This window comes from Oncorhynchus clarkii, chromosome 15 (assembly GCF_045791955.1).
Source record: "Oncorhynchus clarkii lewisi isolate Uvic-CL-2024 chromosome 15, UVic_Ocla_1.0, whole genome shotgun sequence".
Taxonomy (NCBI): domain Eukaryota; kingdom Metazoa; phylum Chordata; class Actinopteri; order Salmoniformes; family Salmonidae; genus Oncorhynchus; species Oncorhynchus clarkii.
In genome coordinates, this window is record NC_092161.1 from 14,099,328 (window position 1) to 14,121,649 (window position 22,322).

The following is a 22,322-nucleotide window of genomic DNA, read 5'->3' on the forward strand; positions in this document are numbered from 1 at the left end:
ATGAACATTTGAACATCTTGGCCATGTTCTATTATAATCTCCACCCGGCACAGCCAGAAGAAGACTGGCCACCCCACATAGCCTGGTTCCTCTCTAGGTTTCTTCCTAGGTTTTGGCCTTTCTAGGGAGTTTTTCCTAGCCACCATGCTTCTACACCTGCATTGCTTGCTGTTTGGGGTTTTAGGCTGGGTTTCTGTACAGCACTTTGAGATATCAGCTGATGTACAAAGGGCTATACATTTGATTTGATTTAGTGTGATAATGTTAGTGTGATAATGTGATAATGTTATAGTTTGATAATGTTATAGTGTGATAATGTTATATTGTGATAATATGATGTAATAATTTCGTGATGACTGCCAGAGGGATGAATCTAATGACGATCATTAGTCTTAATTCCCATAAATCTGTCTGGCTGGAAACCTGCCAGATATGGACTGTTACAGTACATTGTGGTTACTCACTATACTGTCTATTTCATCGTTGTCAAGCTCAGGCTTTAAACACTGCTACAGATGATTTGTATACCTTCAGCACAGGGAGGTTAGATAATACTCAAGAGAAGAACAAACAGAAGGTTAAAAGGGATGTTTTGGCAGAAAGCTCAGAGTTCGAGGATAGATGGACTGATTCTGTCTCAGTGATTAACTAGACAGACTGTTTGAGGACACTGGTTCGCTGGCTGAGTGACAGTTCATCAGGGACCCCTGTCTCTGTGTGTGTGTGCGTCTCTCAACTGTCAGAGAGGATGTGTGTTTGTCCGAGTGTTATTCTCCCCAAATCCCTCACTGCACACATGGACCTTTCACTCTTAACCACCATCACACACACACACACACACACACACACAGAAACAGAAAGGTGTAAATAACCTGACAGAGGAAGGAGAGGGGGAGGACATGGGAGGGAGAAGAGGAGGATTACCCGAAGCGGTTGTCTTTTGATCTCCTCCACCATGATGGCCAGACATTTAGTGAAGTCAGTCAGCTCCTGATCTGCTGTCTCTATCAACCGACACTTCTAGAAGGAGGAGGGGGGGGAGACGGACAGACAAACAGAGAGTTACAGAGGCAGGCAAAAATAGCAAAACTCCCTATTTATTCTGTGAATAATGTGCGTCTCTGAGCGCTCTCAAACACACACTATGTTCCAGTGAATGCCCTTAAAAAGGGTTAGTTCATTCCAGGTGAGGTAGGCTCCATCTTATGCCCCCTTCACCCCCTGAAGAACACTGCTTTCCCTCCCTACTCTCTCTTTCATTTATGTAGAGTTATGCACATCTCCTGAAACACCTCAAAGCCCCTAGATCTGTTACACAATTCTCAAAGATGAACATTACCATAGCTTGTGATTCTCTCTGAGTAACATTAGAATAAATACAACCGTATTCTCTCTAGCATCACCATAACATTATGCAGGCAGATCCTGGAAGGCCATGTGTTTTTGTTGTTAGTTTCTCTACTTAGTGATTGTCCAGCTGTCCAGGTGTAAATCCGTCTCTGATTAGAAGGAAAAGTTGACTGTGGGTCTTATCACCATGAGCGATGTACCTCTAATATCATTACCATAATGCAGAGAATAACGGCGGATCATTGTTAAACTGGTCCATTCTCCTGGAGGACAGAGAACACTGTGGTTCATTCTCCTGGAGGACAGAGAACACTGTGGTTCATTCTCCTGGAGGACAGAGAACACTGTGGTTCATTCTCCTGGAGGACAGAGAACACTGTTATTAACTGGTTCATTCTCCTGGAGGACAGAGAACACTGCTATTAACTGGTTCATTCTCCTGGAGGACAGAGAACACTGCTATTAACTGGTTCATTCTCCTGGAGGACAGAGAACACTGTTATTAACTGGTTCATTCTCCTGGAGGACAGAGAACACTGTGGTTCATTCTCCTGGAGGACAGAGAACACTGTGGTTCATTCTCCTGGAGGACAGAGAACACTGTGGTTCATTCTCCTGGAGGACAGAGAACACTGTGGTTCATTCTCCTGGAGGACAGAGAACACTGTGGTTCATTCTCCTGGAGGACAGAGAACACTGTTATTAACTGGTTCATTCTCCTGGAGGACAGAGAACACTGCTATTAACTGGTTCATTCTCCTGGAGGACAGAGAACACTGCTATTAACTGGTTCATTCTCCTGGAGGACAGAGAACACTGTTATTAACAGGTTCATTCTCCTGGAGGACAGAGAACACTGTGGTTCATTCTCCTGGAGGACAGAGAACACTTATTAACTGGTTCATTCTCCTGGAGGACAGAGAACACTGCTATTAACTGGTTCATTCTCCTGGAGGACAGAGAACACTGCTATTAACTGGTTCATTCTCCTGGAGGACAGAGAACACTGCTATTAACTGGTTCATTCTCCTGGAGGACAGAGAACACTGTGGTTCATTCTCCTGGAGGACAGAGAACACTGTGGTTCATTCTCCTGGAGGACAGAGAACACTGTGGTTCATTCTCCTGGAGGACAGAGAACACTGTGGTTCATTCTCCTGGAGGACAGAGAACACTGTGGTTCATTCTCCTGGAGGACAGAGAACACTGTGGTTCATTCTCCTGGAGGACAGAGAACACTGTTATTAACTGGTTCATTCTCCTGGAGGACAGAGAACACTGCTATTAACTGGTTCATTCTCCTGGAGGACAGAGAACACTGTTATTAACTGGTTCATTCTCCTGGAGGACAGAGAACACTGTTATTAACTGGTTCATTCTCCTGGAGGACAGAGAACACTGCTATTAACTGGTTCATTCTCCTGGAGGACAGAGAACACTGCTATTAACTGGTTCATTCTCCTGGAGGACAGAGAACACTGCTATTAACTGGTTCATTCTCCTGGAGGACAGAGAACACTGTGGTTCATTCTCCTGGAGGACAGAGAACACTGTGGTTCATTCTCCTGGAGGACAGAGAACACTGTTATTAACTGGTTCATTCTCCTGGAGGACAGAGAACACTGTGGTTCATTCTCCTGGAGGACAGAGAACACTGTTATTAACTGGTTCATTCTCCTGGAGGACAGAGAACACTGCTATTAACTGGTTCATTCTCCTGGAGGACAGAGAACACTGCTATTAACTGGTTCATTCTCCTGGAGGACAGAGAACACTGTTATTAACTGGTTCATTCTCCTGGAGGACAGAGAACACTGTGGTTCATTCTCCTGGAGGACAGAGAACACTTATTAACTGGTTCATTCTCCTGGAGGACAGAGAACACTGCTATTAACTGGTTCATTCTCCTGGAGGACAGAGAACACTGCTATTAACTGGTTCATTCTCCTGGAGGACAGAGAACACTGTGGTTCATTCTCCTGGAGGACAGAGAACACTGTGGTTCATTCTCCTGGAGGACAGAGAACACTGTGGTTCATTCTCCTGGAGGACAGAGAACACTGTGGTTCATTCTCCTGGAGGACAGAGAACACTGTGGTTCATTCTCCTGGAGGACAGAGAACACTGTGGTTCATTCTCCTGGAGGACAGAGAACACTGTGGTTCATTCTCCTGGAGGACAGAGAACACTGTGGTTCATTCTCCTGGAGGACAGAGAACACTGTGGTTCATTCTCCTGGAGGACAGAGAACACTGTTATTAACTGGTTCATTCTCCTGGAGGACAGAGAACACTGCTATTAACTGGTTCATTCTCCTGGAGGACAGAGAACACTGTTATTAACTGGTTCATTCTCCTGGAGGACAGAGAACACTGTTATTAACTGGTTCATTCTCCTGGAGGACAGAGAACACTGCTATTAACTGGTTCATTCTCCTGGAGGACAGAGAACACTGCTATTAACTGGTTCATTCTCCTGGAGGACAGAGAACACTGCTATTAACTGGTTCATTCTCCTGAAGGACAGAGAACACTGTGGTTCATTCTCCTGGAGGACAGAGAACACTGTGGTTCATTCTCCTGGAGGACAGAGAACACTGTTAACTGGTTCATTCTCCTGGAGGACAGAGCACACTGTGGTTCATTCTCCTGGAGGACAGAGAACACTGTTATTAACTGGTTCATTCTCCTGGAGGACAGAGAACACTGTGGTTCATTCTCCTGGAGGACAGAGAACACTGCTATTAACTGGTTCATTCTCCTGGAGGACAGAGAACACTGTTATTAACTGGTTCATTTTCCTGGAGGACAGAGCACACTGTGGTTCATTCTCCAGGAGGACAGAGAACACTGTTATTAACTGGTTCATTCTCCTGGAGGACAGAACACTTATTAACTGGTTCATTATCCTGGAGGACAGAGAACACTGCTATTAACTGGTTCATTCTCCTGGAGGACAGAGAACACTGCTATTAACTGGTTCATTCTCCTGGAGGACAGAGAACACTGCTATTAACTGGTTCATTCTCCTGGAGGACAGAGAACACTGTGGTTCATTCTCCTGGAGGACAGAGAACACTGCTATTAACTGGTTCATTCTCCTGGAGGACAGAGAACACTGTGGTTCATTCTTCTGGAGGACAGAGAACACTGTGGTTCATTCTCCTGGAGGACCGAGAACACTGTGGTTCATTCTCCTGGAGGACAGAGAACACTGTTATTAACTGGTTCATTCTCCTGGAGGAGAGAGAACACTGTGGTTCATTCTCCTGGAGGACAGAGAACACTGCTATTAACTGGTTCATTCTCCTGGAGGACAGAGAACACTGCTATTAACTGGTTCATTCTCCTGGAGGACAGAGAACACTGTGGTTCATTCTCCTGGAGGACAGAGAACACTGTTATTAACTGGTTCATTCTCCTGGAGGACAGAGAACACTGTTATTAACTGGTTCATTCTCCTGGAGGACAGAGAACACTGTGGTTCATTCTCCTGGAGGACAGAGAACACTGTTATTAACTGGTTCATTCTCCTGGAGGACCGAGAACACTGTGGTTCATTCTCCTGGAGGACAGAGAACACTGTTATTAACTGGTTCATTCTCCTGGAGGACAGAGAACACTGTGGTTCATTCTCCTGGAGGACAGAGAACACGGCTATTAACTGGTTCATTCTCCTGGAGGACAGAGAACACTGTTATTAACTGGTTCATTCTCCTGGAGGACAGAGAACACTGTGGTTCATTCTCCTGGAGGACAGAGAACACTGTTATTAACTGGTTCATTCTCCTGGAGGATCTAGATAAGATGAATCTAAGAGTATTTGCCTGTTGTGTCCAAAATATTTTATATTTTATTTACCATTGCTCCTAAACATAATGCAAGTGTTACAATATATATTAAAACATTTCACCCAACAATATATGCGGTTCCCCAATTGCCACTTTTAAATGGTATTCATGTTTATGGAATTTGAAGCATACTGTTTGCAAACATCACAACTTACTAATGCTATACATATTATATACTAACCCTAATGCTATACATATTATATACTAACCCTAACCCTAACCCTATACATATTATATACTAACCCTAACCCTATACATATTATATACTAACCCTAACCCTAACCCTATACATATTGAACAGGAGGCTTTCAGAAGTCTGTTTTTGTGTCGCAAGAAAAGACTTCAAAGGAGCGACAGAAACATTCTCTAAACACGTTGTTTAATAGAACTAATGCATTCAGCAGAGCGGGAGAGAGATTCTGTTTTGAACAAGCGCACGTGTCACGAGAGGGGTGTGTACTGGCAAACACATTGCAATAAAGAATGTAAAGATAAGGAATAAAGAACAGCTTGAACAGCTTCAAAAGATGCCCCCCCCCCCAACAAACAGCTGTGTTTGTGTAGAAGTGGAACAGCAGCCTGCATTCCCAGTAGTACTCCAAGAGGACGGTTGGTTTAGAGAAGGTCAATACTATATCAGTACACACCTAATGTCCAGTCTTAGCTTTAGGATACATTTAATTTCCTTTGATTAATAATAGTAATGGTCACCGATATGGACATTCTACAGCAATATTGGTTGTATTTTTTTGATACGATATCGATAAATATTGAAATAAAACTCCCGCACTACTATTTCAATGTTCACGTTGCTCTTTACCCCCACAGCTCTGTGGAGTCCACAACTGTTTGGCTAAAGGGCCAGTTGTGAATGTTCTGGAAGCCAACCAGTCTGAACTCAACAGGAAGCCCATATACCTCTGATGGGCCATCAGAGGGCCAATTATGTATGCTGACTTGATGGCCTGTATGAAGGGTTTTGTGGAACAGTCATGTATGCTGACTTGATGGCCTGTACGAAGGGTTTTGTGGAACAGTCATGTATGCTGACTTGATGGCCTGTACGAAGGGTTTTGTGGAACAGTCATGTATGCTGACTTGATGGCCTGTACGGAGGGTTTTGTGGAACAGTCATGTATGCTGACTTGATGGCCTGTATGAAGGGTTTTGTGGAACAGTCATGTATGCTGACTTGATGGCCTGTACGGAGGGTTTTGTGGAACAGTCATGTATGCTGACTTGATGGCCTGTACGGAGGGTTTTGTGGAACAGTCATGTATGCTGACTTGATGGCCTGTACGGAGGGTTTTGTGGAACAGTCATGTATGCTGACTTGATGGCCTGTACGAAGGGTTTTGTGGAACAGTCATGTATGCTGACTTGATGGCCTGTACGGAGGGTTTTGTGGAACAGTCATGTATGCTGACTTGATGGCCTGTACGGAGGGTTTTGTGGAACAGTCATGTATGCTGACTTGATGGCCTGTACGGAGGGTTTTGTGGAACAGTCATGTATGCTGACTTGATGGCCTGTACGGAGGGTTTTGTGGAACAGTCATGTATGCTGACTTGATGGCCTGTATGAAGGGTTTTGTGGAACAGTCATGTATGCTGACTTGATGGCCTGTACGAAGGGTTTTGTGGAACAGTCATGTATGCTGACTTGATGGCCTGTATGAAGGGTTTTGTGGAACAGTCATGTATGCTGACTTGATGGCCTGTACGGAGGGTTTTGTGGAACAGTCATGTATGCTGACTTGATGGCCTGTACGGAGGGTTTTGTGGAACAGTCATGTATGCTTAGAGCTAGGGTTACTTTCACAAGCCAAGAGGAAAGATACATCGATATCATCATGATATACCTTGCTCAATGATATCGATATGATAAAGAATGATAGATATTGGTACCCATCACTAATAAAGGAAAGAGATGAATACCTTTACTCCGGTGTGTGTGCAGGTAGTCTGTTTCCAAAGGCTGGTTGAGAATGATCAGACATATGTTCTGTGTGCCTGGGGAAATCCAGAGAGAGAGAGAGTAGAGAGGGAGAACATTACTTTAATTTGTTACACAATACCAGATCTATTCTGAAACAGAAACGATGCTTTACTCCCAGGTGATGTTATTGTTACAACGTTTTGTGTCTTCCTCAGGCATCCATATCCCAGGTGTTGGTGGAATATCTTCCTCAGGCATCCATATCCCAGGTGTTGGTGGAATGTCTTCCTCAGGCATCCATATCCCAGGTGTTGGTGGGATGTCTTCCTCAGGCATCCATATCCCAGGTGTTGGTGGGATGTCTTCCTCAGGCATCCATATCCCAGGTGTTGGTGGAATATCTTCCTCAGGCATCCATATCCCAGGTGTTGGTGGGATGTCTTCCTCAGGCATCCATATCCCAGGTGTTGGTGGAGTGTCTTCCTCAGGCATCCATATCCCAGGTGTTGGTGGGATGTCTTCCTCAGGCATCTATATCCCAGGTGTTGGTGGAATATCTTCCTCAGGCATCCATATCCCAGGTGTTGGTGGGATGTCTTCCTCAGGCATCCATATCCCAGGTGTTGGTGGGATGTCTTCCTCAGGCATCCATATCCCAGGTGTTGGTGGGATGTCTTCCTCAGGCATCTATATCCCAGGTGTTGGTGGGATGTCTTCCTCAGGCATCCATATCCCAGGTGTTGGTGGGATGTCTTCCTCAGGCATATATATCCCAGGTGTTGGTGGGATGTCTTCCTCAGGCATATATATCCCAGGTGTTGGTGGGATGTCTTCCTCAGGCATCCATATCCCAGGTGTTGGTGGAATGTGTTCCTCAGGCATCCATATCCCAGGTGTTGGTGGGATGTCTTCCTCAGGCATCCATATCCCAGGTGTTGGTGGAAGGTCTTCCTCAGGCATCCATATCCCAGGTGTTGGTGGGATGTCTTCCTCAGGCATCCATATCCCAGGTGTTGGTGGGATGTCTTCTTAACAAAGACAGAATCTGTCGTTCTGTCCCTGAACAAGGCAATTAACACACTGTTCCCCAGTAGGCCGTCATTGTATATAAGAATTTGTTCTTAACGGACCTGCCTAGTTAAATTTCTAAATAAAATTAAGGTATAACAATAGACAGTCTACTTAAACACAAAAACAATTATACCTTTTCATGTCCTTTTTGAACACACCGTGTAAACATTCACAGTGGAGGGTGGGAAAAGTATGTGAACCCTTGGATTTAACAACTGGTTGACCCTCCTTTGCCGGCAGCAATAACCTCAACCAAATGTTTTCTGTAATTGCGGATCGGACCTGCACAACGGTCAGGTGGAATTTGGGACCATTCATCTTTACAAAACTGTTTCAGTTCAGCAATAATCTTAAGATGTCTGGTGTGAACTGTTCTCGAGGTCATGCCACAGCATTTTCAAAATCGGGTTGAGGTCAGGACTGGGCACTCCAGAAGGTGTATTTTCTTCTGCTGAAGCCATTCTGTTGTTGATTTACTTCTGTGTTTTGGGTCGTTGTCCTGTTGCATCACTCAACTTCTGTTGAGCTTCAATTTGGCAGACAGCCTTACATTCTTCTGCAAACTGTCTTGATAAACTTCGGAATTCATGATAGCAAGCAAGCTGACACTTGATGATTCTTCTTAACCTCATTGAGCATTCTGCGCTGTGCTCTTGCAGTCATCTTTGCAGGACGGCCACTCCTAGGGAGAGTAGCAACAGTGCTGAACTTTCTCCATTTAGACAATTTGTCTTACCATGGACTGATGAACATCAAGGCATTTAGAGATACTTTTGTAACCCTTTCCAGCTTTATGCAAGTCAACAATTCTTAATCTTAGGTCTTCTGAGATCTCTGTTGTAAAAGAGACAAGGTTCACATCAGGCAATGCTTCTTGTGAATAGCAAACTCAAATTTTGTGTGTGTTTTTTATAGGGCAAGGCTGCTCTAACCAACATCTCCAATCTCATCTCATTGATTGGACTCCAGGTTAGCTCCTGACTCCTGACTCCAATTAGCTTTTAGAGAATTCATTAGCCTAGGGGTTCACATACTTTTTCACCTACACTTTTTCACCTACACTGTGAATATTTAAATGATGTATTCAATACAGACAAGAAAAATACAATAATTTGTGTTATTCGTTTAAGCACACTGTTTGTCTATTGTTGTGACTAAGATGAAGATCAGATCAAATTTCATTACAAATTTATGCATAAATCCAAGTAATTCCAGTCACTGTATATATATTTTCTGCTACTTCCCTCACACAGATCAAATCAGACTGGGTCTGAATACAACCGGGTCTACACGGGGCCAGGTCTGGTTGTCCTCGGATCCAGGTCTCCATATTTAAAACATAAATTTATTCGGGTCCTGGGTCCATTTCAGAACAGCGTCAACTTTTTGGATCCCAGAAGACCTCTAGTCTGGGAGTGGTTTGAGTGGAGGGGAAAATGAGCTGTTATTGGCAGATAGATTTAGAACCATATAGATAATATTAAATTACTAGAGGGGCTATGTCAAACCCTCAAAGTTCCAGAATGTGGCGAAAATGGCAGACATCTTGGTCAAAGGGAAATCCAAAACCAGTCAAATTGGAGGCATAGGTGATGCATTTTCTGCTTTGACTTAGGTCATGCTGGAAAATAAAAGGCATGCGATATCAGAAATCGTGTAATGGAATTATAGTCAACCTAAAATATTGTCATACTGTATACACTGAAGATAAATATAAAACTCAATATGCAACAATTTCAAGAAATTAACATTCAATTATCTGGCAAAAGCTCTGGTGGACAATCCTGCAGTCAGCATACCAATTGCACACTCCCTCAAAACTTGAGACATCTGCGGCATTGTGTGGAGTGACAAAACTGCACATTTTAGAGTGGCCTTATATTGTCCCAAGCACAAGGTGCACCTTTGTAATGATCATGCCGTTTAATCAGCTTCTTGATATGCTGCACCTGTCTGGTGGCTGGATTATCTTGGCAAAGGAGAAATGCTCACTAACAGGGATGTAAACAAATGAATGCACAAAATGTGAGCAAAATAAGCTTTTTGTGCATATGGAACATTTCTGGGATATTTTATTTCAGCTCATGAAATGTGGGACTAACACTCTACATGTTGCATTTACTGTTCAATATAATTATAGTTTAAATGTGTTTAGTACACTTTCTGTATAAATAGCCTAAAATATACATACACAGACCATAAATCTAAATCAGATTTATGGAGAGCTGTGAGTGCTATAATATGATACAATACCAGTACTTGTTGCATTTACTTGTCTAAGTCCTTTCATCAACTGATTACAGTTGTGGATTCACTGCATTGTTTGAATGGAATGTTGGCATATTGGCAGTTAAATTGAAAAAGATGATGGAATCATTTGTGTCAAAGTGTATATGGCTAGTGAGCTAACACACACACAATACAGACACATAATTCACTACACTGTTTTACACAGCATCTTATCACAGCCCTGGAAAACAATGACCAACTCCCTGACCAACACGGCTGACCTTTGGACCATCGTAAGAAGGTTCATGGCCATTCTAGTATTCTAACTATGTGTGGAACTATTTCTTATTGGTCATGGTAGGTCAAATGGAAGGTCAAAACCCCCTCCCACAAAAACACACATCTTCAGGTGGTCTTTTTAAAACTTTATCATTATTTTTTACAATTTGACAGTATTGAAATATAAAAACACAGGAAAATCATGTTTCACTACACTGGGCCTAAGTTAGTTTCAGACTGTGGCCAATAGGCTATTGTGGCCATTAGAGCATAATGCAGTTGTAAGTGGCCTTACAACAAAACCAATGGAGCAAATGCCATAACATTTCCACAGTGCCTTTAGTAAGTATTTATACCCCTTGACTTATTCCACATTTTGTTGTGTTACAGCCTGAATTTAAAATGGATGACATGTATTCATTTTCTCAGACCCATCTACACACAATACCCCATAATGACAAAGTGAAAACATGTTTATAGACATTTTTGCAAATTTATTGAAAATTAAATACAGAAATCTACATTTACATAAGTATTCACACACCTGAGTCAATACTTCGTATAAGCACCTTTGGCAGCGATAACAGCTTAGAGTCATCTTGAGTATGTCTGTATCAGCTTTGCAAATCTGGATTTGGGGATTTTCTCCCATTCTTCCTTGCAGATTTTCTCAAGCTCTGTTAAAATCGACAATATTCAAGTCTTTCGACAGATTTTCAATGAGATTGAAGTCTGGGCTTTGGCTGGGCCACTCAAGGACTTTCACGTTCTTGTTCTGAAGCATTTCCAGCATTGCTTTGGCTGTGTGCTTGGGGTCATTGTCTTCTAAGGTCGTGTGCACAGTTCTCATTAAGGATTTGCCTGTATTTGGCTCCATTCCTTGTCCTCTCTATCCTTACCAGTCTCCCAATCTCTGCTGCTGAAAAGCATCCCCATAGCATGATGCTGCCACCACCATGCTTCACGGTAGGAATGTGTTAGACGGGTGATGAGTTTTGCCTAATTTTCTCCAGACATTGCACTTTGCTGTGGGGATCTCCTCATGCTGGCGCCCCTGGGAGTTAGAGATCTTGATCACGCTAGTGGAGCAACACAGGCAGATGAGGAGAGCGGTTCCCAAGAATAGGCGGCACTACATGAATTGTTTACGAGGTTACCATGAATTGTTTGAGGTTTAATATTCTATTAATTTTTTTAATATTCAATTAATTCAGTAATGACTCAAAAAAAATATGGCAATCATCCATTTTTATAGCCATTAAGAAACTGCTAGCATTGGCTGCTAAACGCTGACAACTGCTAGCTAACTGGCAAGCACAAAAACAGCAATCAACTTTGGGAGTGCAGACCCTAGAAATTGTCAGATCGCCCTCTAGTGGTGAAAATAAGAACAGCTGAAAAGGCACAGTCAAAGAGAATAATACATTTAAAAAATTAGGCATACTAAGACAAAAGAAATGTGAATAGTGGGTAAATAGTGCAGAAAATTAAGAAATGTATTAAAATGATGGAAGTGAATCCTGGAATTAAACTATGCAAATTAGCAGAAGCTGTGTGCATTAAATAAAAAATAAAATCTCTAATAAGCGCCTGTAGTGTTCTGTGATTTTAGCAAATAAAATCCCCAATCTATTAAAATTGAACTTTGACATTATGTCCAGTAATACTATCCTAAAGTACTACAGGCTAAATTGTAGTTTTTATTTATTTTATTATTAACTGTTTTGGGAGGTAGGCTTTCAAATACCTTGCTTTTTATTACACTAACATCTCTATAGACTAACGTGGGAGACTCCCATCAAGAACAGAAGACACTTTCTGTTGAGAGGATTCTTTCAACGACCTGTGAAGTTTCAGTACTGCGGACCGTTGTTTTGGGGATTTCTGTCTTGCGTACTGTTATGTTCTTTGTTTCTATAAATACAAAAACAAACAATTGGAAAAAGTCTGAAAAGTTATTTTCAAGGACTCTTACACGGGTGCTGATACAACAACAGTCAGTTACTATGGTTGAGGAAGTCTCTCTGTCAGTCATCTGTACATCCAGTCAGACTGGCTATACAATTTGATGCATCCTCTTAATGAGGATCTGTTGACAGGAAGAGAGCCAAGCGGTTTTCATAAACTCTCATTTACAGTGTCTTAACACAGACAGCCAGCCGTCTGTCACACACACACACACACACCAAATGACTGTGCTCAAGGAATTTGTGTTCATTAAAATACAATAGACTGTTCTCTTAATAAATATGCATGCTGGATGTGTTCTAACATGCAGAGAAAGAGGTTGTCCACAGGCTGTTGTTTTTACCATCTGCCCACAATGAGATGATCAGGACTCAGAATACCATGCTAATACTCCACATGGAATGCCCACATGTAATAAATATGTAGAGCTTGTCTCAACTTAGAAGAGTCTGACTCATGAGGGGGATGGAGAGAGAGGGAGACAGCTAGGGGGAGATCAAGAAAGAGAAAGGTGGGAGAAGATGGAGAGCAGAACATGATAAAACTGAGAGTTTTACAGTCTGCCCCTTAAAATAAAATACTTTTGCAATCAGAGAATAGCCTAGATCCTATCATTTCCTCTAAAAGCACACTCTGATGTGTGGAATATGGTATTATAATGTATATAATAATCAAATACGGTCAATTCTGAAAACAACCCTGGGATAGAGGCATAGAGCAGAATGAAAAGTCTAGAGCAAAACCCTGTTCCAGAACAAATCACACACACACACACTGTGCACGGCACATGCACACACAAACTTACAGGCAGTGTATTGACAGTAGATAACAGGGATTTAGAAGATAGCCCTGGACACATAACTACCTTCCTACCTGGGGTATGAGTAACTCTGAGCAACACAGAGAAAATAACACCTCCTGCCCCCCCCCCCCCCCTCCTTCCTCATCTCACACTTCTCTCTCCATCTCTCCCTTACAATTTCCTGAGTCGCCCCTCTCCTACATTTACCATCCCTCTTTTCCTCCCACTCCTGAATTCCAAATCCAACACATGAATACAAAGGCACAGAGAACACTGTGTTTATTACAGTTGGAACAAAACAGCTTTCTTTTAGCCCTCTGATATGTACAGGACCATTCAAGTCAGCGTTATTCCAGACCATGATAATAAGTATATATATATATATATATATCTTGTTTGGCAACTCACAGAAACTCAGTCCAACTTTCTGTAATAGGGGACAAGACTTGGTCTACTGTGAATTGTCCCGAGTTGGACATTTTACATCTGCAGATCTAATCACTGAATTGTTCCATGCATGACGCCCCAATAGGCTAGACAGTACTGCTGCTTTTGTGTTCTATCTGATAATTGCACCCACCTGGTGTCCCAGGTCTAAATCAGTCCCTGATTAGAGGGCAACAATGAAAAGCTGAGTTAGCGGCAGCTAGGCTATAGCCCAAAACTAAGAGGAAAAACTGAACGACTGCTTTTTTGCAGTGAAAGACTTCTGTAAGGAAGGTCTGTATGTGCCTGTGTTTTTCAGAGATAGATGGAGAGAGAGATGGAGAGAGAGAGAGAGTGTACAGCTAGCAGACAGTCTAAAGGAGTGAATTCCTCATCCATGACCATCCAGATATTCCCTCTTCTGCACAAGTACTCAACTGGAACAGAAAAACACATACTATCCCTACACTTCCTTTCTTCAAAGTTGATCAAACTCTTCAAATAATCGGCAATGACCTAACATCTCTGACACCCAAAACTTTGAACACAAGTAGGCCTACCAACTCGATATCATAACCTCTCACTATCAAGGCAATTTCTCCCAATAAAATCACCTGTCAACAACATAGCTGTCAAGCCAAGTGGAAGACTCTAGGTAGAAGGTTTCCCAACATTCTAAGGTATGGGTGTCAAACTCATTCCATAGAGTGCCTAGTATCTGCGGGGGTTTTTGGTTTTTCCTGTCAATTAAGACCTAGACAACCAGCTGAGGGGGGAATCGGTGAGATCACAGCGTGGGGATGAATGGAGGTAGGATAAAAAAAATAAACAAAGGAGGAAAGTGGAACATATTCTAAATAAATATGGAGTGGGGATTGCACAAGCCTTCTGGGAGATCTGGAGAAGGAAAGTGAATGTGACGAGAGTGAGGGTGAATTCATTATGGTGGCAGGTGCAGTGATGACCGCCGACAAGGAGCTGAGTGTAGAGGGAGGCAATGTGGTGAGGAAGGTTGGTGCCAAGTACTACGTGCTCTATTAGCTCAGAGATGGAACCTGACGAGAGTATGGATGTACAGTGCATTTGGGAACGTATTCATACCCTTTGACTTTTTCCACATTTTCTTAAGTTACAGCCTTAATCGAAAATGTAAGTTAATCTTTTTTTTTCCTCATCAATCTACACACAATACCCCATAATGACAAAGCAAAAACAGGTTTGTACAGCAAATGTGTATATAACCAAAACTACTGAAATATCACATTTACGTAAGTATTCAGACCCTTTACTCAGTACTTTGTTGAAGCACCTTTGGCAGCGATTACAGCCTCAAGTCTTCTTGGGTATGATGCTACAAGCTTGGCACACCTGTATTTGGGGAGTTTCTCCCATTCTTCTCTGCAGATCCTCTCATGCTCTGTCAGGTCGGATGGGCAGCGTCACGGCACAAAATGTCTAAAAAACAGTTTTCGCTATGTCATTATTGGGCATTGTGATGTCATTACGGGGTATTGTGATGTCATTATGGGGTATTGTGATGTCATTGTGGAGTATTGTGTGTAGACTGATGGGGAAAAAAAGATTTAATTCCATTTTAGAAGAAGGCTCTAACGTAACAAAATGTGGAAAAAGGGAAGGGGTCTGAATACTTCTCGAAAGCTCTGTATACGGAACAAAAACATAAAACTCAACGTGCAACAATTTAAAAGATTGTACTGAGTTACAGTTCACATAAGGAAATCACAGTTGAAATAAATTAATTTGGCCCTAATCTATGGATTTCACATGACTAGGAATACAAATATGCACCTGTTGGTCACAGATAACTTAAAAATAAAAAAAGCAGGGGCGTGGATCAGAATGGTGAACACCATTTGCCTCATGCAGCGCAACACAATCTCCTTGGCTCTTCAATGGCTGTGCCAAGTTGCTGGATATTGGTGGGAACTGGAACACGCTGTCGTATACGTCAATCTAGAACATCCCAAACATGCTCAATGGGTGACATGTCTGCTGAGTATACAGGCCATGGAAGAACTGGGACATTTTCAGCTTCTAGGAATTGTGTACAGATCCTTGTGATATGGGGCCGTGCATTATCATGCTGAAACATGAGGTGATGGCGGCGGAGGAATGGCAATGGGCCATGTGGCACTATGTTCACAACTGTGACATCAGCAAGCCGCTCACCCACACAACGCCATGCACATGGTCTACGGTTGTGAGGCCGGTTGGACGTACTGCCAAATTCTGTAAAACAACATTGGAGGTGGCTTTTGGTAGATAAATTAACATTCAATTCTCTGGCAACATCTCTGGTGGACATTCCTGCTGTCAGCATGCCAATTTCACGTTCCCTCAAAACATCTGTGGCATTGTGTTGAATCACAACATTTTTGCAGCATGTTATTGTGCCCAGCACAAGGTGCACCTGGTGGGCTCTTTTATTTCAGCTCATGAAACATGGGACCAACACATTCCATGCATTTTATATGTTTTGTTCAGTGTAATACCTGCGGTGAGGACCGCTGAATTCGGGCTTCGTCCTAAGGATGATTCTGGCCCAGTGGGAGTGAGATTTGTGGAGAGAATGGATCCTTGCATGAAGTATGTAGAGAAGAGATTTCTAGATGTGAGAAATGTGCAGGAGGGCATGAGACGAAAGAATGTGTAATATCGGTGGAGAAAATTGTGTGTCTTAGTTGTGGGGCTGGAGATCGGAGGTGTCTGGTGAGAGGTTGCCAGGGTTACAGTAGAGCAGGAAGTGTTATAAAGCAGTGAAGAGAGTGGTAGAGGAAGATGGGTACAGGGTTAGAGAACCTGAGAGGTTTCTTCTGTAGTAAAGTCCAACAGAGAGTGGTAGAGGAAGATGAGTACAGGGTTAGAGAACCTGAGAGGTTTCCTCTGGAGTAAAGTCCAACAGAGAGTGGTAGAGGAAGATGGGTACAGGGTTAGAGAACCTGAGAGGTTTCCTCTGTAGTAAAGTCCAACAGAGAGAGATGGGAAGAATATGTCCTTCAGTAAAGTGGGTTTCTTAGCATTCATAGCCATGGTTGTCAACTCTACTGCAGAAATTATACGTAAATCACAGAAAGTAGAGGTTGTGGCGGCAGCGCCAGAGAAGTACTTGGGATTGAGGTTTTACTGTAGAACAGTTGCAGGGGGTGTTGAGGCAGTGTTCTGTCCTCTCAGACTAATGGTCTGGAGTAGGATTAGATAGGGTTGAATAGTGGAATGGGGGGGGGGGGGGGGGGTGGTTCTGTCCTCTCAGACTGTTGGTCTGGAGTAGGATTAGATAGGGTTGAATAGTGGAATAGGGAGGGGGGGGTTGTTAGAGAGGTTAATAGTTGGCAGGGAAATGTTCCTTTTCCCCAATTTTGTATTGACGTATCAAGAATGTAATGTAGGTGGCCTTGACAGGCATCACACACCAGTACAGTAGGTGGCCTTGACAGGCGTCACACACCAGTACAGTAGGTGGCCTTGACAGGCGTCACACACCAGTACAGTTGGTGGCCTTGACAGGCGTCACACACCAGTACAGTAGGTGGCCTTGACAGGCGTCACACACCAGTACAGTAGGTGGCCTTGACAGGCGTCACACACCAGTACAGTAGGTGGCCTTGACAGGCGTCACACACCAGTACAGTAGGTGGCCTTGACAGGCGTCACACACCAGTACAGTAGGTGGCCTTGACAGGCGTCACACACCAGTACAGTAGGTGGCAGTGTATGCACCTAAAAGATGGATGCGATCCACCAACCAAATCCTAAAGAAGAGCAGCGTTCTTTACTAATTAGTGACCTTAATTCATCAATCAAGTACAAGGCAGGAGTGAAAACCTGCAGACACCCATTGAATGAGTTTGACACGAGTTAAAGGAACAGGTTTCCCAACATTCTAATGACCTCTGACTCGAACACGGATTGCCCGTCCCAGCATTGTGATCTGATCTTTTGACCAGTCAGAGACAACAGCCAGTTAATCAGCTTCATGGCAGCTTCATACAAGGGGTGTATTCATTACGTCTTCCAACGTAAACCGTTTAAGAACCAAACGGAAGCAAACAAAACGAAATGGAGAGGACCTACTTGAATGTGTCCAATAGAAGCTCTTGTTTTTGTTGCAAAACGTTTTGTTTGGAGTAAATGGTTTGTTGCAAAACGTTTTGCAACAGAATCTGCATAATGAATACACCCCGTTTAATTCCATCTAAGCAGCACGGACAGTGATGAGTTTTTCTGAGGGATTTCTTGAGGGTAACAAATACAGTGACACCAGAGTTGATGTTTAGAGTTGATATGGCTAATGACAGGTGGTGTCAACAGGTCTCCATATGCAGAAGGAATAGTGCAGGAAGTAGTTTCGTCCCACATCTATCCATATTAATTAACATTTATATATATATATTTTTTTTTTAAATGTTTACTTTAAAATGTTACAGATGGTCAAAATCTTTAATATAAATGTTACTTTGTTCTTGGCAAGTTGCGCGATGAAGCTATACAGGTAGACCAAAGACCGACAGATGGCAATATTAAGGCGTTATTTTACCGTTCAAATGCATGTTCTGCAACCAGCAATACATTCAATCCCTCGCGGACCGGTTCGTACTTAAAACATTCTCTACTCAGCATGCATAGGCTTCGACATCCTCCTTAACGTTGTTTAATGACGAGGCAAAAAAAAATGAAAATAAGCATACCTTATTTATGAAACACCCTTTTACACCACCACGCTACATGCTAATCCCAGATGTTGTGTATAGATGCTGATGCTGCATATAATGAGTTTGGACGGTAAAATGACTCCAGTTGTAACCCCTGACCTAATTTTATGAGGTACTTTTGAAACTCAATTTACGTATAACGTTAGTGATTTCCTTTTTTATATATTCCTTTTTTACTTTGGTTATTTTATGTTTCTTTAGAGGAAATATACGTGTAGTGATGTCCTGTGTTTTTTGTCATTGCATTGTAATTTTATTAGAAAAAATACTAAAATAAAACATGCTTTCACGCGCAAACGATTATCAGAAGAACGTCGCCGACACAGATCCACAAGCCTACGTCCACACATTACAATTTTTTACTGTCAACACGACTTCGGTAGAATAATCATGTCTTGTTTTTTAGGTGTAAGTTCATAAAATACTCACTGAGTCAAGTAACAGTACTAGCATGAGCTCCTGATCAGATGAGTAAATAGTCAACAACAGCTCTGGGTCTGACAGCCAGGACCATTTTTCAGCAAGACGGACCTACTCTGGTGGAAAAAGGTCCGTAGACTCTGTGATGGCGCCATCTGTCGGTGGGCAATAATATAATCAAGATAGTTCTAAGGAAATGCAGGATATGATCTTTTCGGTTTTAGGTCTATGTAGTCCAGAGAATGAATCATATATCTGTGCCTAAGGAGCTAAACACAGCAACAGTGAATACGGTGATTAAGGTCTCAACCCCCCCAGCCCCCAACACCCCTATTCATAATCAAATCCAATTTTATTTGTCACATGTGCCTAATAAAACAGGTGTAGACCATACAGTGAAATGCTTACTTATTAACCAACAATGCAGTTTAAAGAAAAATAAAATAAATAATTAAAAGTAACAAATTATTAAAGAGCAGCAGTAATATAACAATAGCGGGGCTATTACAGGGGGTACAGGTGCAGAGTTGATGTACGGGGTCACCGGTTAGTCGAGGTAATTGAGGTAATATGTACATGTAGGTAGAGTTAAAGTGACTGTGCATAGATACTAACAGAGTAGCAGCAGTGTAAAAGGGGAGGGGTCAATGCAAATAGTCTGGGAAGTCTTTTGATTAGATGTTCAGGAGTCTTATGGCTTGTGGGTAGAAGCTGTTTAGAAGTCTCTTAGACCTAGACTTGGCGCTCTGGTACCGCTTGCCGTGTGGTAACAGAGAGAACAGTCTATGACTAGGGTGTCTGGAGTCTTTGACAATTTGTAGGTCCTTCCTAATGTAACAGTATAGACTTTATACCCGTCCCCTCGCCCCGACCCTGGTGCGAACCAGGGACGCTCTGCACACGTCAACAGTCACCCTCGAAGCATCGTTACCCATCGCTCCACAAAAGCCGCAGCCCTTGCAGAGCAAGGGGAACAACTACTTCAAAGTCTCAGAGCAAGTGACGTCACCGATTAAAACGCCACTAGTGCGCACCACCACTAACTAGCTAGCCATTTCACATCGGCTACACTAACACCGCCTGGTATAGAGGTCCTGGATGGCAGGAAGCTTGGCCCCAGTGATGTACTGGGCCGTACACACTACCCTCTGTAGTGCCTTGCGGTCGGAAGCCGAGCAGTTGCCGTACCAGGCAGTGATGCAACCAGTCAGGATGCTCTCGACGGTGCAGCTGCAGGACCTTTTGAGGATCTGAGGACCCATGCCAAATCTTGAGGGGGAATACCCCCCCCCCCCCCACACACACACACACAAAAAGTAAAAGCCTTAATCTGAAGGGTAGGTTGTAACATGAGACAGAACATGGGGATGATTTCAACACAGCAATATACACATCAGGGGTCTTCATTTCTGGAGCGTATGAACTAATCAATCTTCAGTCACTTTCTACTAATCAAAGTCCTCAGTCACGTTCTACTAATCAAAGTCTTCAGTCATTTTCACATACAAACACACTCTATTCATTTGTCTGGATAGAGAGTGTGTATAGAGAGTAACCTAGTAGTCTATACACTGGGAAATTAGTATAGAGAGTAACCTAGTAGTCTGTACACCAGGACATTAGTATAGAGAGTAACCTAGTAGTCTGTACACTGGGACATTAGTATAGAGAGTAACCTAGTAGTCTGTACATTGGGACATTAGTATAGAGAGTAACCTAGTAGTCTGTACACTGGGACATTAGTATAGAGAGTAACCTAGTAGTCTGTACACTGGGACATTAGTATAGAGAGAAGCCTAGTAGTCTATCATCTGGGACATTAGTATAGAGAGTAACCTAGTAGTCTGTACACTGGGACATTAGTATAGAGAGTAACCTAGTAGTCTGTACACTGGGACATTAGTATAGAGAGTAACCTATAGTTTATGAACTGGGACATTAGTATAGAGAGTAACCCAGTAGTCTATACACTGGGACATTAGTATAGAGAGTAACCTATAGTTTATGAACTGGGACATTAGTATAGAGAGTAACCTAGTAGTCTGTACACTGGGACATTAGTATAGAGAGTAACCTAGTAGTCTGTACACTGGGACATTAGTATAGAGAGTAACCTATAGTTTATGAACTGGGACATTAGTATAGAGAGTAACCTAGTAGTCTGTACACTGGGACATTAGTATAGAGAGTAACCTAGTAGTCTGTACACTGGGACATTAGTATAGAGAGTAACCTAGTAGTCTGTACACTGGGACATTAGTATAGAGAGTAACCTAGTAGTCTGTACACTGGGACATTAGTATAGAGAGTAACCTAGTAGTCTGTACACTGGGACATTAGTATAGAGAGTAACCTAGTAGTCTGTACACCAGGACATTAGTATAGAGAGTAACCTAGTAGTCTATACACTGGGACATTAGTATAGAGAGTAACCTAGTAGTCTGTACATTGGGACATTAGTATAGAGAGTAACCTAATAGTCTATACACTGGGACATTAGTATAGAGAGTAACCTAGTAGTCTATACACTGGGACATTAGTATAGAGAGTAACCTATAGTTTATGAACTGGGACATTAGTATAGAGAGTAACCTAGTAGTCTGTACACTGGGACATTAGTATAGAGAGTAACCTAGTAGTCTGTACACTGGGACATTAGTATAGAGAGTAACCTATAGTTTATGAACTGGGACATTAGTATAGAGAGTAACCTAGTAGTCTGTACACTGGGACATTAGTATAGAGAGTAACCTAGTAGTCTGTACACTGGGACATTAGTATAGAGAGTAACCTAGTAGTCTGTACACTGGGACATTAGTATAGAGAGTAACCTAGTAGTCTGTACACTGGGACATTAGTATAGAGAGTAACCTAGTAGTCTGTACACTGGGATATTAGTATAGAGAGTAACCTAGTAGTCTGTACACTGGGACATTAGTATAGAGAGTAACCTAGTAGTCTGTACACTGGGACATTATTATAGAGAGAAGCCTAGTAGTCTGTACATTGGGACATTAGTATAGAGAGTAACCTAGTAGTCTGTACACTGGGACATTAGTATAGAGAGTAACCTAGTAGTCTGTACACTGGGACATTAGTATAGAGAGTAACCTATAGTTTATGAACTGGGACATTAGTATAGAGAGTAACCTAGTAGTCTGTACACCAGGACATTAGTATAGAGAGTAACCTAGTAGTCTGTACACTGGGACATTAGTATAGAGAGTAACCTAGTAGTCTGTACACTGGGACATTAGTA

The 22,322-nt window shown here is 42.5% G+C and overlaps 1 pseudogene; it reads right to left on the reverse strand.

Annotated features, from left to right (window-relative positions):
* LOC139366795 (thiamine pyrophosphokinase 1-like) overlaps positions 1-19,097 on the reverse strand; it is a 59,348-nt pseudogene extending 40,251 nt beyond the window's left edge.
* Positions 19,098-22,322: the final 3,225 nt, after the last annotated feature.